The sequence below is a fragment of the Lepidochelys kempii genome, chromosome 1, assembly GCF_965140285.1.
Source record: "Lepidochelys kempii isolate rLepKem1 chromosome 1, rLepKem1.hap1, whole genome shotgun sequence".
NCBI lineage: Eukaryota > Metazoa > Chordata > Testudines > Cheloniidae > Lepidochelys > Lepidochelys kempii.
In genome coordinates, this window is record NC_136380.1 from 312,969,968 (window position 1) to 312,991,928 (window position 21,961).

A 21,961-nucleotide genomic window follows, 5' to 3' on the forward strand; every position below is an offset into this window, starting at 1 on the left:
GTAAATTGAGGAAACAAAGAATGGAATGATGCAGCAGGAATTAAAAGACCCCAGGATAAACAAGTTCTGAGAGCCAGTAGGCAGACAGAATAGCTGGAAATGCAAGGAAGAGAAACAAACCTTATGGATCCTTGGGTTGCCAGGACAGCCATTTTGCAGTTAGTGAAGCTATAGAAAAAAATCCCTTCCCCACATGAATATGAACATACCCTATATGGAGTAGCAAATGAGCTACAGGATTCCACACAAGGGTAATCTGTTGATAGGGGCCTCATGATTTTTACTTTCACACATGCCTAACAAAGGGGGACAATTCTGCTGCAGCTCAAAGAAAATCAGACATTGAAATGAAAACTAGCACCCACTGATATTCCCAGATCTGAGTCTAGTCACCCATCAAAGGAGAAATGTCTCTTGAATGCAATATACAAAAATATTATATTGATGAGGAATTTCTGCTTCCATTTTGTTTTCAGTCAAAAACTAGTCATTCATGCAAATAAAATGTTCTTGTTCTAGAAAGAACAATAATGTTTCCCTCTGACCCAGAAATTTCTGGAAAAAGATTATTGAAGAGAAAAATCAACTACATGGAAATTTGAAAAGTAACCTTCGGAGGAAGGAACACTGAACCTGATGTGTTTCTTTGACTATATTGCTTATCTGTGCTTTGTTATATGCTTTGTTAGATGTTGTTCAATGACTATAAAATGATTCCTGAGCTGGGGCACCTACTTACCCATTGAACATAGTGCATGGATTTTTAATTACTTTGTTGTTTTAGTTGCGTGTCCTTTATTCATGTACTAGGTTTACAGGCCTGATAGGAAGGTGACAGAACTGAAGTTCTGTTCAGCTGATTGACACAATAATTTGTGCTTTTGGGTGTCTCTGTTTTTCTGAATGCTGAAATCTCCACAAAATACATTTGGATCCCTATTGTCAATCTTAGACTTTGCCTCCATAAGAAAGTTGTATTGATTGCAATCCTCTGGTATAGACACTCTTACTTTGGTTTGAGAGTGACTCACATCAATTTAGATAAGATGTGTCATTGCCAACTTCAGCTAAATCAATGTAAGAATCTCTTAAACTAGAATAAAATTGTCCACATAATGGGGATTGAACCAAGCTAGTTAAATCACGAGTACAACTTCCTCTGGAAGCTGAAGCCAGACAAACTCAAACTGGAAAGAAGACACATTTTTAACAGTGAGGGTGGTTAACCAATGGAACAAACTATGAAGGGAAGTAGTAGATTCTCCACCACTTGATGTCTTCATATCAGAACTGGGTGCCTTTCTGGAAGATCTGCTTTAGTCAAACACAAGTTATTAGGTGCCATATTCAGATAACTAGGTCAAATTTAAGGACCTGTGTTACACGGGGGTTAAATTAGATGGTCTATTAGTTCCATTTCTGGCTTTCAACTCTGTAAAACTATGGGAGTGGATGGAGCCATTGTTACACACAGGCCAGAGCTACCTGGATGCAAAGTCAGCATATTCCCCGTCTCCCTCTATACAAACCAGAAGCTGCACAGGGTGTGACTCAGAAGGTTGTCACAGTCCCTTTCCAGAGCACTTCATGGGGTTTGCAGCCATGTGCTATCCCCTACACAGGCCTGAGAGTAAACTATAATCTAGCAAGTAGTCAATAAAAACAGGTCTATAAATATGAATTTCACACTTATGGTTGTGTACGTTCAAACCACAATTACATAGCAAAATACAGGACATTGGAAGAGATGAACAAAGCATTTCTATATATCATACTCTTTTGTTCTCATCTCCTAATTCCAATTCCTCTCTCTGCTTTCCCTCTAAAATGGGTAATAAACATTTACTGTTTCAAGGAGAAATACAGGCAGCTCATAGATTTCCTAATTTTAAAAATACATTATGGGTCACAACAGCCTGATATAAAAGGAAACACCTATGTAGATATTGATGAATGAGCTATGTCCTTGTCTACCTAGTATGTGGTCACTTCCAGTAAATGAGCCTCTGATATGGACAATCCAAAAATAGCTAATGGCATTAACATATTTGCCCAAATTCATACCAGGCTTCGAAGCATTTGTTGACACAGGCCCCTCATTATATCTTTTACTTCAGATTCTCAATACTATACAATGAAATAGGTACTGATGTGGCATTTTACACCCATCCAGTGCCAACAAATAAAATTTCTGTAAATTAAAGTAATCACTGACTATATAATCAAAATAATCGATAACTAGATGGTTCTTTCTTTGATTTTTATAGTATAATTAAAGTACTCCAAAACTTTAGTTTTGTTCAGTTGTACCTTAATTCATACATAGTCCTGTATAAATCATTGTGTCTGCTTGCAAAGTAAAGATACACCTCAATGTAAGTAAAGGATGAAGGATCTAGCTCATAATTAGAGCTCATCAAAAAATAAAATTTCAGTCCCACTTTTGACATTTTAATTCATCCCAAATTGAGATAAAAAGAAAAATCTCTACTTTTCTGTTAAATCAGTATAGTATAGTATCAAAACCTTAGTATAATATAATATAATCATAATTAATCAAGCTGATAACATCAAAAACAAAATAATTTCCTGTTTTAAATTCTAATAAAATTGATTCTTTCTCACAAAATATTTTTTGCTTTTATCAAATCAGCGTTTTTCAATGGAAAACTATTCCATAGTAGAAATGTTCAACCCCAATTCTGCTCATAACAACTAATGATCCAGATCTTCAGCAGATGTAAATTGGCATACGTCCACTGAAGTAAATGAGCTATGTTGGTATCAATCATTAACAATAATGGAGTTGCCCCAATTTACATCAACAGAGAGTAATATGAAAATGTGTTAAGTTCCACAAATCATGGCTTATCAAAATATGCTTTTCCTTTAACATGATTATCAAATAATTCAAAATCATCTAGTCATCTAGAGAATGGGAAGGGCAGACACTGGGCCATTTAGTTCTACAGCTGTATCATTAGTGTGCCTCATTCCTGAAAGGTGCAGAGTGCTTACTGAAATATGATGAATACCTCAAGACCCAATCTCACTTTAATTGGCACATTTGCCTCTTGAGTAACTCCAGTGAATTTATTTGGATCTCTGAGTTCAGCAGTTCACCTGACTTGAGGACAAATCATGTTAAGTGCTGAGTGTTGGGATGGTGCCAAATTGGTGAGGCCATACTGAATGAATGGTGGGAGAACATGGCTTGACATGACTGAACTGTGAAAGAGGATTCTGGGAGCAGAATGCTTCTCTTAGCATTAGGCAGATGCCAGAGGTGAAACTGACTGGCTCCATGCTGCATGTATGATCAATACTGATCTTTGAGTCAGCAAATATGTCCACTTGAAAGCAAACAACAGGTGTAGAACATCCTGAGTGGAGTATGGGCTGACCGGGGCATCTCGATCCCGTTGAAGGACATCATGCAGGGGGCTGAAGTGTATGATTGATAAGGGAGTGAATGTGGGGTAATGTTCAGTGGGGACCACTCCTGAAGTCTCCTCCTAAAGTATTAATTATGTAAAAATTAGTAGCCACACACTCACTGGGCATGCTTTTAAGACATGTGACTCCTTTGAGGAAAAAGAGTATAAAAATCAAGCAAATTAAATTACTGTTGAGAGATTCCTTAATTAAAACTTAAAGAAGCAACGTTGCTAGACGCAGTAGCCAAAACTCTGCTCCGTGGGCTCGAGTACGACTGTGAACCAGAGGGGTTTCCAGGCAACCAAGGCCTTGCCTCGAGGGAATCCGAGACAGACCAGATAGCTGAGAAGACCAGACCTGGAGACCATAGAATTGGTAACCACCTTCTATGTTTGCCAAGCAGGAACTGTGTGAGGCTAGCACAGTGCCTGTTTGTGTATGTTTCTGAAAGAGAGGCTTGCTAAGAGGAATGTATAGCTCTTAATGTATAGTTCTTTAATGTCTAACATAGGAATTATGTGCTTAATGTAACCCTTTACCACTTGTGTAATTCCTTCTCAAATAAACTGTGGTGTATGCAAGATAATTACTGTGGACCGTTTTCACTGGTATGACAGTAATCGGCTCCCCTGGGAGTCATTAAAGATCCATTTGGGGTAGTAGCGCCCCCTGGTGCCAGCCCTAACCATCCTCAACATTCTTTGAAGAGCTGAAGCCACTCATAACATCCTGAAACTAGGCCCTGAATCAGGTGAATACATAGGGCTAAACTTTTATGTTAATCCAGGAGTTATAACATAGAATTAGATATATAACATCTCTAACTGAATTATTCTACAAACATTATGTTACTACTTTCCTGGGAAGGCTTTGGGGCAGAAAACCTGATGGACATAGTTGCATGTATAGACTGTGCTTTGATCTCATTTTGTATCATCAGATAAAAAGTGCTGGACCTATTCAGTATACGGGTGGGAAAGTCTACATTAAATCCAGGTGCTTGATGAAATAGTACTGGTGATTCCTTGGACAGTATTCTTCCGTTTGTGTAAATAGTGAAGCATTCCAGCCTGGTGTGTAGCTAAATGTATCATTCTTTGCATGAGCATAGAACTGACACCTTGACCTCTTATATTTTTTAAAGCGATCATATCACTGTTCTGAAGAGTAGGAGCCTTCATCCCAGTGTCCTGGGGAAATAACAGTCTAGTATAATTACATTATGCCTCAATCCCTTAGACTCTAAGGCTTAGAGTTTCAGTTGGAAAATTTAGTTTTGATTGCTCATTTCATTTTAGGCCTCGATTCTCTAATTGGATGCCCACAAGTTTCAGGACTGGGGTCTTAGGTTGTTCAAGGCATGAACCACGTCTTCTTATGTGTTTGTACAGCATCTGTCATACTCATGACTGGGGCCTTTGACTAGTATTGAAATATAAACATAGTGGCAGAACCTACCTATTTTACGCATATTTCACTCCATAAATAGTCCAGTTGCAGAAAATGCAATTATTTATGGAATAAAATACTACTCTACATGAAGAAGGGTGGTGGAATCTGTCCTAAATAAAACAGTAAGTAATCTTCTTTGCATTGTGTACAGCACTGATCTGAAGTTATTTTCCAGCTTGAAAAGAAGGAGTCTAAGATATTTAATCACTTTGAAAAAATGTTTTCTAAACATGCTAAAAATATAGTAACTCTTTAAGGGGAAACATAATTGACATTTTTTTATTTAACAACCACAATTTTGCTCATGCAAGAGGATATTATACATGCTTGTTGTTGTGTTTTCTCTATTATCCATTCACATGTAATTACATCCCTTTAGTCACCCTGGAATTACACTATATCATGCACATCCTACTTACTTTTATAGTATTCATTTGTTTTGTGATTGTTTGCTTATATTCCCTATACTTTTTAACTAGCAATTGTCACTTAAAAGAAATACATGCTATTAATATATGGAAGCATGAACTTTAGGCCCCCAAACAACCTCAGCTGTGCCCTGTTATGACCCTCTGAAGAGGAAGAATAATAAAACAAAACCCAAAGTGTCTGGTTAACTATCTAAAAGTTAGTTTAATCAAATCTGAAACCGTAAACACTATTATGCATTAATCCTAACTGTATGGTTGTTGCAAGTCATGTTTGCATGGTAGTTGACACCATGCAATAACTATATAATTCTGCTATAACAGTGGTATGCGTGAGAAAATAATCAGGCCATAGAATCTATCTATCTATCTATCTATCTATCTATCTATCTATCTATCTATCTATCTATCTATCTATCTATCCCTGTGGCATGAAATAAGAGAGTAAAAAGCTTTCTACTGTCATCTGTTGATGGAAAGGGAGAAGAATGGCCCAGAACATCTTAAGGACTGCAGATATGCAGGGGTTATGCTGAGGAGGGAGCTATCTGTCAGCACCTGTTGGAGAGCAAAGGGAATTGACTGAATAGGCCAGCTCTCATTTGCATTTTAGTTATGTGACAGTTTGAGGCATTTTGGTTAAAGAACAGATAAATCTTGAGTCTGGGAATAATAAAATACATATTGATCTAGTTGGGAAATACAATGACAGTGCCTGTGGCCAGCCTCCCTGAGAATGTCAGGCATAGATCCTGGACAGAGTTTGAAGGGAAAAGATTTCTGCCATTTGCTGGGAGTAGCTCTCTGGTGATTTGGACTCTGTAAAGAGTCATAGATACTACTGGTCTATGTCTAAACACCTACGCAGAGATTGCAGCAGAATAGTAGATTGTGCAGAGCTGAAGACAGCTTTGAAGAAACAGATGATGCAGAGCAGCGGCCGCAGCTTTGAGGTGAGGGACAGAATGGAGCAGCAATGGTGGGAGCAGGGTTGAGCTATGTTGGGCTGAAGCTGCAGAGAGAGCAGCAGCCTGTTTAAGAGCCTCTGCTGTGGGTTTGCCTGCCCAGCCCAGTAGCAGGGCTAGAAACAAAACCCAGTTCCAGTGAATCTCACTCATGTGCTTAACCATTAGACCATGATTCCTCACTTTGGTGAGTGATTATACCTGGTTATCCCTACAGAAGTGAATTTGGAATCTCCTTTTTCAGGTCTCTTAAAATCATCCTTATCTTCTGTAGCAATGGACTCCATGTCAAAACCACTCCCCATTTGAGGAAGCATCAGATAAATTCAATAGCACAAATCTGAAACAGAAAACGGCATGCAGGATCTGTACTCTTTGGACAGCAGATGATTTATGAGCCTTGACAAGCTAATTTACGGTTCTGCTCTTTGTACACTCAGAATCTGTTCTGTGTCTAACAGGAGCTCCAATTAATTACCACATGAAATAAAGTGATGGTTGATGTTACACACAAAATATAGAAGATTGCAAAAATCAGGTTTGATAGTGTATCATGGGTGAATAGAACCAGAACCAGAATAGAGGAAATTTGATAATGATTTGTCCCAGCTTGTGGTTTATAAAACAAGAAGAAATCCTATTTCCCAGATAAGTAAATAAAAATCTAACAATGGAGGAAAAGTAATACAATAATTCCATGTTGTTTGACAAAATATATCTTGGCAGTTTGAAAGGTATTTAAAGCCTACTTTAGCAGGTTATGGACCTGGATATGCCGTGTTTCTGTTCTAATATTAATACAACGTAATAAAAGGTTATCACTACATGAGGGTGTTCACAATTCAAGGGAATTACCTTTGTAATTATGCATTCCCATTAAAATTTCTAAAAGCTTTGAAAAAAAAGAAAAAGAAAAAATTCTTTAGGCAGTTATAGTACTTGCATATTATCCCTGCTATGTGTGTGCACTACTCTCATTAACACTAATAGGAATTATGTGCATTCATTGAGACTAGAGTTGGTTAAATTTCTTGTTGTGAACAATTTATTCTAAGAATGTAGCCCTTTTTCTGTGCCTAAATTGTCTGTGACCAAATCACAATTATTACAGATTTGTTTGTAATTGGAAATTGTTCAAAAATAAGTTATGTGAACAAATTTCAGCTACACAGTTTATGGGAATTGTTCATAGCAAGTTTATTCATTCATGTATTCCATATGCAGAATTCAGAATTCTAGAGGTGGGACCAATCACCAGAGATTGTTTCCATTTCCTAAATGGATGCCCTAACCTCTATAAAACGCTTCCACTTCTACCCGAATTGTAATATGTTTTGTCACTAAAAAAAAATTGTACTTCTTCACTAAAGACATTTTCTTCTCCTTTATAAGAATCTTGGCAGCAAGCCCCAATATCTGCTTTCACCAGAATGTATATTTACATCCTGCAGTCTGATCCAAGGGGTTCCCCATTGCTCCTGAAGGTTCCCAATGACTTCAAAAGCTGCTTCTGGGCAATTAGCATCTTGGAAAGTCAGGCTGTTTATTTCGGTGCCTAAATATCAACAAAGTACTCATGGGGGATTTCTGCACCACTGCACATGCGCAGAATTCATGTGTCCTGCAGAATTTTTTTCCGCTTACGGAAAATACATTCTGCCCCAGAAGTGCTGCAGTTCCACCTTTCACCCAACAGAGGCCACCTTGGTGTCAGAACAGCTAGTAATATGAATGCAGCTGGCTATTCTGGTGTCACAACAGCCTCTGGTGGGCAAAAGGCAGAATGTGTCTGGGCAGGGCATAATGGGCTGTGTGTGAGAAATGGCGAAGGGGGTATCAAATTTTTGCATGCTGTGCGGGGGGGATGGCTGTGCTATGTGAACTATGAGTAGCAAGGGGCACTTCTGAGAGCACTTCTGCTCGTTCGGACATGCTACTTAGTTGACCCTTCCCTAGCATGGCTCAACATCACAAGAGATAAAACTGAATCCTAAATCTGTGGCCTGAAAAATTATGCACAAGCTATTTTCATCATATTTAAAATATGGCTCCAGTAACTTTCACTACTTATTTTTGTAGTTCTGTAGATGCCTCTCAGTTTCTAACTGTGCTAGATCTGTAATGTTCCCATGGGTCAATGTGACTCAATGGGATCTTGCTTCATGTGCATTGCAATAGTTTTCTTTCTGCAAGTTAAATCGCCATGGGCTACATTTAAAGCTAATATAGGGGAATTAAATCATTCCAGCTGTATTATACTAAACATGGCCAGATTCAGTTTTTCTTATTAAAGAATTTTGTTCATCTAGAGTGGACCGTGTGCACATAGCATTTTTAAAATTCCATTCCAACATCTATGTTTTTAGCTTTGCCTGATCCCCACCTATTTTGTGATGTGTCAGACTATCTGCACCAGTGCAACATGCATTAATTCTCAAGCTTAATGGCGATTCATTTGACATCAAGCTCCCTAGGGAGTCTAAAAATCAACTTGCACACAAAAGTGCTGGATTTTAGGGCATAGTAATAGGCATTCAGTGCTTTGAACATCTGACCCAGCTTTTTTCAAACTTGAAGAGTTGAAGAGAAGGTGAAGTAAATGAACAAAGTCACACAGAACTACAAAATAATTGCAGCATGTCATCCCGACATGACCCAATGTGTTCATGTATTGACGCAATATAACAGTGAAAACATTGCAAAGCAACATCAAGGCATCAAGCTGGGATTATAGTGTGGCTCTCCATACCTATATGACACTGTATCTCTAATGTCTCCTCCACTTCCTTTTTCATCTGGCTACTTAAAGGAATTACCCACAGGCATTTCATTTCTTAACTTTTCTCCTGTTTCATGAGTCAGGGAGGGAATCCAGTGACTTGGATCCATTTGTTCATGGCTCTCCCCATACAGTCACATGTGTCAGGCAGCATGGGGAGCTCGCCTGTGATCAATGCCCTCCTCACTCTTTCTGGTAGCAGGCAGTGTGAGAGGCACTTCAGTTACACTTTTGGACTCTACATGAGTCGTATTCAGAGCATCGAAGAATGCATGTGGTACTACAGACAAAAATGAATCTCACTGACTGGCCTCGATTGTGAAGAATCATACTAATCACGTAAGGGAAATATCTTACCTTTGTAAAGAAGAGGATTTTCGGGGATCTGGGGTCTGAGAGTCCAGTCCTAATTAAAGTTGTGTAGTGTATACATTTGAGTAGAGCATACAGGCTTTACAGTTATCACAATTTTAAAGTTAACTGACATTTTTTACACTGTGAAATTATGCTCTCACAGTTCTTAATTTGCATATTATTATACTATTCTGGTATTTGATCCTGCATTTATATTTTAACTCCCACAACAGTCACTACTGGGTAGTGCCAGCTGTTGAGCCAGCAGCATGAATGAAATTCAGACTGAGAGTTTCCTTCTCTAGTCTCCCTAAGGACAGCCACCTGCTTTGTCACTGCTGCATCCAGAGAGATACCTGGATTCTCAACATAAGCCTATGTGATTCTTATGCTCAGCATGAATTGAAAAGGAAACTTCACAGAAGAATCCCATAGAGCTACAATAACAGCCAAAGAAATATATTTGAGGCCTACGTATGATGACCACACAAAATAAAAACCAGATGGAGATTCTTGTCTTTTTTCTTTTCTTTTCTTTCTTTCATTGGTAGACCCAGTAGATGTTGGAAATAAAGAAAATAAATCTGGAAGAACTAGACTATGAGTTAGTTCTGATACATTCTATCACTTGGGTCAGAGATTGGGACTTGGGTGGCCATGCCTAGCGCTTAGTGCAGGAGTCAGAAGCCTAGGGTCAGAGCTGGAGTCAGAGACCAGATGCTAGAGCCGAATGTCAGAGCTGGAGTCAGAAGTCAGGAATTGCAACTGTGGGTCATGGTCAGGCTAGCAGGAGTGAGGCAAGGCAAGGGAGGAATGAGTCCATGGCAAGAACAGTGCTGGGTCAAAGTCAGGCACAACACAGGAGCAGAACTGGGAACAAGGTGGAAGCTGGACTGGGAACAAGGAAGAAGCAGAACTGGGAGCTGTCTCAGCCTTGAGCAAATGCTTAAGAGCTGGTCTGCTAAGTCCTCGGGGCAACCAGGCCTGGTCGCCAATCAGGCAGCCTACATCATGCCAGCTGGACTTATTAGGTTACCTGAAGAGTGTATCTGCAGCAGTCCCTGGTTCCTGACACTAAGTGTTTCTCAGAGGACTAGAGTGACCAATATATCTTTTGGACTAGAAAAATACTTCTCTACTTACGTCTATGTAGGAAGATTTTGGTTCAGGTCTCACTATATTTTAAGCTTCAAATATGCCCATGGATGAAAATTGTTGGTATTTTCCCCCTTTATATGTTCAGAAAGTACATTGGGTTTTGTTTGCCGCTCCTCTGTACAAATGATGACTAAAGGATGGATTGAAAACCCAAAGGATGAGTTTTTCAAAGCCACATATGCAAATTTGATGTTCAATTTCCAGGAGAAATGTATGGAAATTGGGAATTCAAATCCCGTATGTGAAAATCTTGCTAAATGTTCTATTTAAAAAAAAAATAGAGTAAATTAGCTCACTCACATTTTAACACAGAAATCTGTACATTTTAACATATGTTGAATTTAAACTACGTTGCAAACTATTAATGTGCATGTACGTGAATATCAACTAGCACAAATATCACACTGCAGCCTCACTAATTCACACCATTGACCGGGAGACCTATTGCAAATTATTAAGTAAATGAACAAAAATAAAAAAAACAATGATGTGTCACAGAATTTTATGTATGTATGTTAATATTTCTTAATAGATGTTCTGTAATGCAGTTTGTCAAATGAAATTTCAGTAACATGAAAGAATACTACAGCACTCATTAATAAACCTTTGCTGAGTAGGCTGTCGGGATCAACATGTTTAATGTGTAAATTATGGTTACATGTGAATTAAAGAGGCTCTACTCTTTGGGGAAATATGTTTCAGAATCTGTTTCAAAAATATTTAGATCCATCAACATTACTTCATCCTTATGGTTCAGTAATAGTCTCCTCTTCTCTGCTACCCTCAATTACCATTCCCACCTTCCTCAATTTCCCTAACTGCCTCATATCTCACTCTCTCTCATGACCTCATGCCTAAGAGACCTTTTGACCTAGCTTTCAGGAACATATATATGATAGCAAAGTCCCAGAAACCCAGAAAACTCCCCTTTATTTGATGATATAACAAGACTATTGGTAATTATACTACAGTTACTTTAGTCTTACAAAGTTTTGATTAAAATTTATTAGCCTAGACACAAATTTGTCTTGCTCACAATACCATGTTAGAGATAATAATGGGAGGGAAAATCCTTTCCTAAACCATCAGAAATAATTACTTGCAGTAATTATCTAGCTACCCTATGGACAAACTGCAATAAATTCTTGTAGACTTATTTGACATAAGATGCACTGAAGAGGGTCTTGATCCTTAAGGTTTCAGAGTAACAGCCTTTTACTCAGCTATCTGTCTGACTGCCTTGGAAGGCACTGGGGCTTTGACAAACATCTTTGAGGTGACAGTTTATTTCTTTGAAAAAGTAAGCAATTACTATACCCATGCACTAGCATTTTTTTCTGTATAAATTAAATGAAAAAAAAAACCCTTCAATATGAATGTTTAAGGCCGTCTATTCAACAGGTATAAAATGGCATAAAACCATTGAGCTACATCAGTTTACACCAGCTGAGGAGCTGGCCTTTAGATTTTAATTTCACAGATATCAGAGATTCAAATGTATGATTCTCACAACAATATTAACTCATTCCCATTGTGCATATATATAGGCAAATGACCTCATCTGTATGTAAGATAAGAAGAATCACAGTCTTGTGAATAGTCCAGTGTGTATAGGTCTATTCTGAGCAAGGACATGAAACCGTGAACAAAGCATGAATTCACAGTAGCCTTGTAAATATGTAAAATATGTACCTAGTAGAAAAGAGATAGTAGGGAAGTAGGCAGTGTCCAACAGACAGCATAAGTGTAGTGTGTGAACAGCTCATGAGACAAGTTCTGAGAAATTAATGAATCAGCCATAAAGTGTGTGATATGATGTAGAATAAAAGGCATATGCTGCAGTCTGTTTTAGAAGGCATATAGAAGCTTATTAATAATTTTGTATTTGGCTGTGGGTATACCTGTAGCCACTCTCTACATGTGAATCTGATCAGCTCCATGATATATCGAATAAAGGAACCTGAGTGATGAGTTTGTAGTTCAGCTGAGTTCTTGGGAACTGAGAGGTTCAGGTTTTGGAGGGAATCCCAACAGGGAGTCAGGAGACCTGGATTCTATTTCTAGTTCTGGCACTAACTGCTGGGTGACACAAGTCATTTAATCAATCTGTGCCTCTGTTTCCCCCGATCCCTTTGTCTGTCTTGTCTATTTATAATGAAAGCTCATCATGGCACAAGCTATCTGTCACTGTATGTATGTACAATACCCAACACAATGGGACCCCAGTCTTATTTGTGGTTTACAGGTGCTACTAAAATAGAAATTTCAAATCATCACATCATCACCTGGGGATTGTGGAGATAGCATCAATTTCCCACTCCACTCTCGTAGCAGCTGATGGAATTTTTGCCTCATAAAAATTCATCACTGTCTGCATCTGTTTGAATCTCCTCATATTTGCTGCCTGCTAAAACATCCCATTGTTATCTTTATGGTATCTTCTTGGCACGTGGCGTGTTTCTCGAAAATGACTATTAAATTAATGTGAGTTCAGCAACTCAGCATGGAATAATGGTAAAAAATGTAAGGCTGCCTTTAGGAAATGTACTCTCTGCCTTTTGAGGAACCGTACGGTCTTTGTCTCTTTTGACTTGGCTATAGTTATGTGTATTTCTCACTGATGTGGTGGGGCATACAAACTCCACACTGGGCAACAAAGAGTTAAGGAGATATTCTGGTCTCAGCCAGCCCTGCCTGACCACACCTGCAAGAGATTTCCAGACTAGAGGAGGAGTTAAAAGGGAGCAGAACAGAGAAGAGAGCAGACCTACAACTTACAGCACCTGAGGAAAGGGCTGAAAGGAAGAATCTCTCCCACAATTGCCCGAAGGCCTTTCCCTGAGGGAAGGAATGACCTGCTTCAGATACAACCTGAGGCAGGCATTTCCTTCTCTCTCTCATATTAACTCTGTATTAATTCCTCTTGTGTTGTTTATGGGTTACCCTGACAGGGGAGAGACTTGGAACTGACCTGGCCAAAGGGCCAAGTCACAGGAGGAGGCAGCCACTGGCCTGAGAGATATAGAACTGCAACACCAGGCTTGGCCATGAGGAGCTGCCCAGGGGGTGAGTTGACCCCCCCACCCCCTTCACACCGCCTTGCCACAGAATGTGAACTTTGGACTACAGTGGGGTGGTAGGAAGTGTCTCAGGAAAGGCGGTCTTAAGGTTCTCCTTGATGTCAGACCTTTGATAGCACTCAAACATACAAACCATGGCATTTGTTCACTCTTTCCCCTAAAAATGACTTGTATTTTATTCTGCCACATTGTACAGAGGATACAATAATCTAATTCTAACATAGTAACATTTGAACAGAACTTTGAGATCCATTGTCTGACAGGTGTGATACAAATTCAAGATCTGTGTCACTAAGTTTGCTAACATTTGTTCTGAATTTGATGCAGAAAATTACATAGTTTATTGGACAGTCTGAGCTGGTCATAAATTAGAGTTTCTGTTCCAGGAGAAATTCTAACATTTCAAAATTCATTTTCATTCTGAATTGGAAAAAAAAATCCTTTGGAATGGAAATTCTGCAAAAGTTTGTTTTGATAATATCAAATAGTTTCATTTTGATAATTCCAGTAATGTAAAAAGGTTATAATACAATACCATATAATATGTATAATGCTATATATTACATGACATAATATTAAAATTCATGTTATAGTATAATGTAAACACCAAATAAATAGTCAAAACAAAATGAAACATTTTGATATTATTGAAACAAAATGAGAAAAGCAATACAAATCTTTTTGATTTTCTTCTACTGGCAATTTCATCAAAATTGACATGTTCCCATAAAACTTTTCCATTTTGACAAAACTACATATTTTAATGAACGAAATGTCAACCACCTCTGTATTATAGTAATTCTAGACCAAGAAAAAATCTACAAAGGCTTGCAGTCCAGAGACCACATATTTTTATTGCAAATTTTCCCACATATTGGGTTTTCCATTGGCTCAAGACCTTGTATGGTGAGTTTCTCACCATTACAGATGAAAAAATAACCCATTTCTTAATTCCAGTAGGTTTGTAGTAGGAAAAGTCCCTCAGAGATTGCGTATGGGACAAACTTATTCTTCAGGGAGCATTGTCTGGATGCAGCAAATGCGTAAGTACTACAGTGGAGTCCTACTAGATCTTTCAAGTCCACAGAAATGTGTACCCCCAGGAATTTACAGAGCAAACAATTGACCTCAAAGTAGAGTAATTTGTAAAATCTGACATTTGTCCTTAGCATACACAGATTTCCCCCCCTTGGCTATGAAAATAAAAGTAAAATCTATGAAAGTGACAATAGCATGTTTCAGCAGCTATGTCTTGGATTGTATGCCAAATCCTGTAGGATGTCAGTATTATAATAGTATCAGACACTATAGAAGATGTAAATATCCATAGATGCATTAAGCCATTTTTTTTTGTTATAAAATGTAATGGTTTAAAGTAAAGAGTTTATTTGCTTCAGGAGGTGTCATCTTCCATGTCAGTAACGTTTAAACATTTCATTAATGTAAACCTACAGGTACTGTATACATTACTGTATTTAGTATATAAATATGACTCTTAAAATGAATGGACAATAAAACCAAGAGCCATTTACTGAGTGCAGTCCCCTTCATAGTGATTGAATTCTTGTGATGCTGAAAAATGTACTATGCAGCAATCCTAATGCTTCACCATCCACCATTAATACATAGTAGATCACATAAGACCATTGGGTATTTTGCTTTGTATAAATACATTAGCCAGTGTTTTTCCTCTCACCTATAGTTCAGCCTCATTGTGTACTCTGAAAATGTTTATTGAATATGATAATTAAAAGCCACATGACTGAATATGGTAAAAATAAAACAATCCATGGTGATTTAGGAATGCTGGGTAGCATCTGTTCACTGTAAAATTTGAAATGGGTATTAGAAGCCCATAAGCCTGTTCATTAAGTTCTAACCCAGAGAAAACATAGCTTCTGGGGAAGTTGCTCAGAGTAGGGAAATCGGCAAATAGTTTCTGGGGAGCTTCATGTATTGCATGTGTTCTGAACGGCTGCACCAGGCTCAGAAACTGAATAGACTGCATTCTGTTGGAACAGAGGAATAAAATGTGAACACCAGCAATACCAGAATGATTGGGTTAGATGAATGTGTGCACAAAGGAAAGCCTATTAAGGTTTATGGGAATCTTCCTATTGACTTCAATGGGCTTTTTATGAGGCACTTCAATATGCCATACCAACCTCCAACACTGAGGCCCAAATTCAGTTCTGCCTTTGCTGATCTTGGCCTTATAATTTTTGGTTTGGCCAACAGCAGGTTACCATCATACTGTGGTACCTTTTTACCATGTCTTTGTGATGATGCATTATGATGCCCAACATATCAGGTTGTCCACCACAAAAACACAGCTCACCATTTTGCAGCCATTCATTCCATGCTTTGTGGCCCAAAGAAAGGGAGAGAAGCACTGGGGAAGAGATATGGATTTTTGTTTGAATATTCTGTCTCTGCATATGTGCAGAGAGTAGGACAAGTCAGCTCAGCTGGAAGGGCCTAGAAACATCCAGAAGTAGGGTGGCAATTGCTAGACATGCTCAGTAACTGTTTCTGAAACTGTACAGAAAAATTTCATTGTGAGTGAACAGCTTGGCAGGTCCCACACATATTCATCCTTCAAGAGCTGAGGTAATCAGAGAGCTATGGAGGAGGGGGAGTTATAAATATGCCAGCAACTGAGGTCTGATATTAACCCTAGAGTTTTAACATTGCTAGCTGTGGAGCTCCACAGATTGTTTTTGATAGTGTTCTGAAGTGTTTGGAAAAAAACTGAGACGCTGCCTTTCTGTTCAAGTTCTGAAGAAATCAGGTGACAAACTTTACAAGTTATGGCCACACTATAAAGCGTGAGAAATCATCTCTAAAAAAAGATCAGAGATGAATGTGTTTATATGTGTGTGCTGAAATATGAAAGGGTAAATGTAATGTTGGAAGCTTACATTTCAATATATGTATCAGCAACAAAGTGGGGCAGTCCGTAAAATCACCACTAGTAGACTTACTGCCTAATATCTCTTGTTTAAAAGTCATTCATAGTATTCCAAATACTGTGTGCAGCAATTCATACGATTTAAAATATTTTCTGTGTGAATTAAATGTTTGTTTAATAAGAAATTGTAAGTACACTTTCTCTTTGAAACTGACTGGGAGCTATTAACACCTACTAGTCAAGCTTTTATACACAAGAGCCCTGAAGTTGAACTCTGTGTAATGCTTTCTGAAAAGTCCTGAAAAGACAGAATTCTGGTCTGTGCTTCAGACCTGAGGAGGAGAACAAGGGAGTGTTATAGAGTGGTACATTACAGGGGCAAAGACAACTTTTTTTTAATTAAAAAAAATATAATAATATCTGTCAAATATTATTTTTACATTGTCTAGTTGTTGTAGGAGGGACAGTTCCTTAATAATTCCCAGTTTATTCTTTTCAGACAAGGAAGGGTACAAAATTTAGTGCCCACCTTCTCTGCTGTTCCTTGGGGAAATGAAACAACCATAATTAAAAGGTTATTTTTTATTCCATAAAATATCTTTGTAACTTGTATGATCAGAGGACACTAACATCAGAGGCAACTAGTTTTATTTCTCTCGTATGCTGTCTCTGGAGGGAGAAAAATAAAGAGCAAACTGGATATGGCTAACATAAGGGACTGCCACAGCTAGAGCCACTCTTTCTCCTCATCTACTTGACATTCCTGCGATTATCTTGAAGTGGGACAAAAAGAGAAAACAATGAGAAGAAAAGTTATCAGAACTGAAATATAAATCAGGTCACATCTGTGTCGCCTAATCTTTCCATGCTTAGGTACATCTGTGACTTTACTGAAGAAAAGCCCACAATGCCAGCTTGAGAGTGACAATAAAACTAGCATAACAAGACATCTGCCCCTTTTTTAACTTTCCTGAAGCTCTTTGGTCTCTCTTCTTGTCTTTTCATTGACAGAATTTCTCTCTCTCTCTCTCTCTCTCTTTCTGTCTCCTTTTTGCTTTGTCCAATGAAGTACGGTAGGCTTTGATGAATATTTTGTGTATTTTGTGTATAATTTAACACCCTCTAGGGAAAATAAGGAAAACTTGCCATCTGAGAAGGATTCTTCAAGTGATGTGTTTATTCTCAGGGTATAGCTTATAAACACACAGTCTGTCTTTTAGCCTGGATATTGGATAAAAATACTCCCATATTTCTATTTTGTAACTACCAGAAACAAATCCCCTGGTTAGCACATGGAACCAGAGAGTGCCTGTCCCGTCCACAAATGGCACAAATATTTTTTGACAAGATAGATCAACCAGACTTCTGCCATCAGACATTGTGTCACTGACAAGGTCAGCTCCCAGACTGCTGCGCTGGGCATCACAAAATGGGGAAGAGATGGCCAGCCCTCTGTGGAGATAGAGGTGGTTAGGGACTATTTAGAAAAGCTGGACGTGCACAAGTCCATGGGGCCAGACAAGTTGCATCCAAGAGTGCTGAAGGAATTGGCGGCTGTGATTGCAGAGCCATTGGCCATTATCTTTGAAAACTCGTGGCGAACCGGGGAAGTCCCGGATGACTGGAAAAAGGCTAATGTAGTGCCAATCTTTAAAAAAGGGAAGGAGGAGGATCCTGGGAACTACAGGCCAGTCAGCCTCACCTCAGTCCCTGGAAAAATCATGGAGCAGGTCCTCAAAGAATCAATCCTGAAGCACTTGCATGAGAGGAAAGTGATCAGGAACAGCCAGCATGGATTCACCAAGGGAAGGTCATGCCTGACTAATCTAATCGCCTTCTATGATGAGATTACTGGTTCTGTGGATGAAGGGAAAGCAGTGGATGTATTGTTTCTTGACTTTAGCAAAGTTTTTGACACAGTCTCCCACAGTATTCTTGTCAGCAAGTTAAGGAAGTATGGGCTGGATGAATGCACTATAAGGTGGGTAGAAAGCTGGCTAGATTGTCGGGCTCAACGGGTAGTGATCAATGGCTCCATGTCTAGTTGGCAGCCGGTATCAAGTGGAGTACCCCAAGGGTTGGTCCTGGGGCCGGTTTTCTTCAATATCTTCATAAATGATCTGGAGGATGGTGTGGATTGCACTCTCAGCAAATTTGCGGATGATACTAAACTGGGAGGAGTGGTAGATACGCTGGAGGGGAGGGATAGGATACAGAAGGACCTAGACAAATTGGAGGATTGGGCCAAAAGAAATCTGATGAGGTTCAATAAGGATAAGTGCAGGGTCCTGCACTTAGGACGGAAGAACTTAATGTATAGCTACAGACTAGGGACCGAATGGCTAGGCAGCAGTTCTGCAGAAAAGGACCTAGGGGTGACAGTGGACGAGAAGCTGGATATGAGTCAGCAGTGTGCCCTTGTTGCCAAGAAGGCCAATGGCATTTTGGGATGTATAAGTAGGGGCATAGCGAGCAGATCGAGGGACGTAATCGTTCCCCTCTATTCGACATTGGTGAGGCCTCATCTGGAGTACTGTGTCCAGTTTTGGGCCCCACACTTCAAGAAGGATGTGGATAAATTGGAGAGAGTCCAGCGAAGGGCAACAAAAATGATTAGGGGTCTGGAACACATGAGTTATGAGGAGAGGCTGAGGGAGCTGGGATTGTTTAGCCTGCAGAAGAGAAGAATGAGGGGGAATTTGATAGCTGCTTTCAACTACCTGAAAGGGGGTTCCAAAGAGGATGGCTCTAGACTGTTCTCAATGGTAGCAGATGACAGAACGAGGAGTAATGGTCTCAAGTTGCAGTGGGGGAGGTTTAGATTGGATATTAGGAAAAACTTTTTCACTAAGAGGGTGGTGAAACACTGGAATGCGTTACCTAGGGAGGTGGTAGAATCTCCTTCCTTAGAGGTTTTTAGGGTCAGGCTTGACAAAGCCCTGTCTGGGATGATTTAACTGGGAATTGGTCCTGCTTCGAGCAGGGGGTTGGACTAGATGACCTTCTGGGGTCCCTTCCAACCCTGATATTCTATGATTGTATGATTCTATTATATGATTCATTAGTACTCTAGCTCCCCTCCTACACAAACTCTCACAGGTGATATATAATTCAAGGTGACACATGAGGTCAAAGCAATAGAGGCAGACACAGTAGGTGAGATCATAGGTAAGATCAGAAGATCATTTATAAAGTCCTTCCAAACTATTGATAGGGCAATCAACTGGAAAACTGGATTCTCTTTCACAACCCTCAGGAAATGCTGTGATTATATTAGCTATAGGCACAACCATCCAAACAGGCCTTCAGCTCTGATAGGAGAGGTGCACTCCAACTTGAAACTACAGGAAGTAATGATCAGTCCATTACATGGGTCAATTTTCCAGTTACTCAACCTCTATTCCCAGCCCAAATAGCATAGCAGTAGAGAGTGGTCAGCTGTGTAACTTGAGTCTGCATCTACTTCTGATAGCTCAGAATTTTATGTCATCCATGGGACTGACTCAGAAGACTCATCATCACCATGGACATTAAAGTCACTAAGCACTATAAGCCTCTGAGCTGCTGAAGCCACCAGGCTTCATCAGATCATGCAGAGACTTCATGCTGTAGTGGGATGATCTATAAACCAACACCAATCCTCCAAAATGGACATAATGATCAAATTCAGTTTTGGGGGTAGAGGACCACCAGTATTTCTGCTTGGATGCAACTAATGCAGCTAAATCATCATCTTGTCAAGCCCTGTTTCGTTCATGCTGTACCAAATACTCACCAGGAGACAACTGTACCACAACCATGCTAGAAGTATAAGCCGCTCAGTTTCAGTGAAACATGCAAAATTGGGAGCCTTAACTGAATTATAGGTGGTTGACCTTGCATAAATCGGCACCAACCAAAGATCAAGATCACATGACATCCTATACTCCTTTGAGATAACTACATCTTGAAATATCATCCACCATGTTCACTCCCTGTACTAGATAAACTTGAGACTTTAGAATGGTATGAAATATTCATTCAAAAATATCTTCCTTTTATCCAGATAGTATGATTATTTGAACGCTTGTCAGCTTGTTTATTTTCCAAATATCTTCCGAGTTTTGACAGTCAATCTATTATTTTTGTGATCTTTCAGTGCATTCTAATTTTAATTCTTTTTCTCACTATCTTCCTGTTTCATTCCTTCTTTCTCTCTCTCTCTCTCTCTCTCTCTCTCCCCCCTCACTTTAAACAAACATTCACACACACACACACACACACACATACATGAAGTGTTTAAGCCCTGGTTTACACTACAAACTTACGTCAGTATAACTATGTTGCTCAGTGATGCGGAAAATCCAACCCCCCTGAGTGATGCAATTATACCGACATAACCCCTGGTGTAGACAGTGCTATGTTGACGGAAGGGCTTCACCCATCGGCAGTTCTGTAAGTGTAGACAAGCTCTCAGTGTGGTGTGGGATTTTTGTCAGGGGTTGCAGACCTGGAAAAGAAAATGTTAATGATCAAGCCAGGTTTCTAAGAGATGCAGATCTTTTACCAAAGCTGCAGACTCATACCTCCTCCCTTCCAGCTCCCTTCCTCTGTGATATAGGCATTGCCCACTCATTGGCCAGGTAACCCATCCACCATGCATGCAGGAGAAGGCTCTACCACCACACAACTCATTTTCTGCCTCCCCATTGGCTCCCAGCTCCTGAACAAACAACCAATCAGGCCAGCAGACACATCAGCACTTCCCCTGCTGCCAACCCAAGCTATGGGTGGGGACAGGGTGCACCTCTTCCAATAGGGAGGTAGTAAATGAGTTGGGTGGCATGGCAGTGGAGCTCCTCCCCTGCATGAATGATGGGCAGCTGGGCCAATGAGTGGAGCCAAGCCCAGGAACAATAGATGCAACAACGTTGGTTGGGTCCTGTCCAGTACGTAATTTGTAATGAAAAAGATGCCAGGGCTCAACAACTATTTTGCATTCATAATTGATGCAGCAAGCCCAGAGGTGCCGAGGGTATGAACTGCTAAGACTAGAGATGTTGGGGCTCAGCCCCGGCACAAATCAAGCACTGCTCCTGGCTTCAGCACTGCTGCCTAAAAGCTGAGGAGGAAACAGGAGGAGCTGTAAAGGCCACAGACCCTCTCACTGCTGGTCAATGAGTTTCGTTTAGGGACAGGCTAACAAGCTGACAGGGACTGGTGTGGAGAGAAGCAGGGACAGGAGGGCAGCACCCAACTCCTCTGTCATAGGCTTTGGCCCTAGGGTCTCACTGCAACCCCACAAGAGACTTCCAACCCTCCCGAATTTCACTGCACCCTCAATCCCCTGTCTCCAGAGACTCCTCAACCTACAGAATCTCACTGAATGCCCCAGATCCCAATCCTCCAAACTCAGA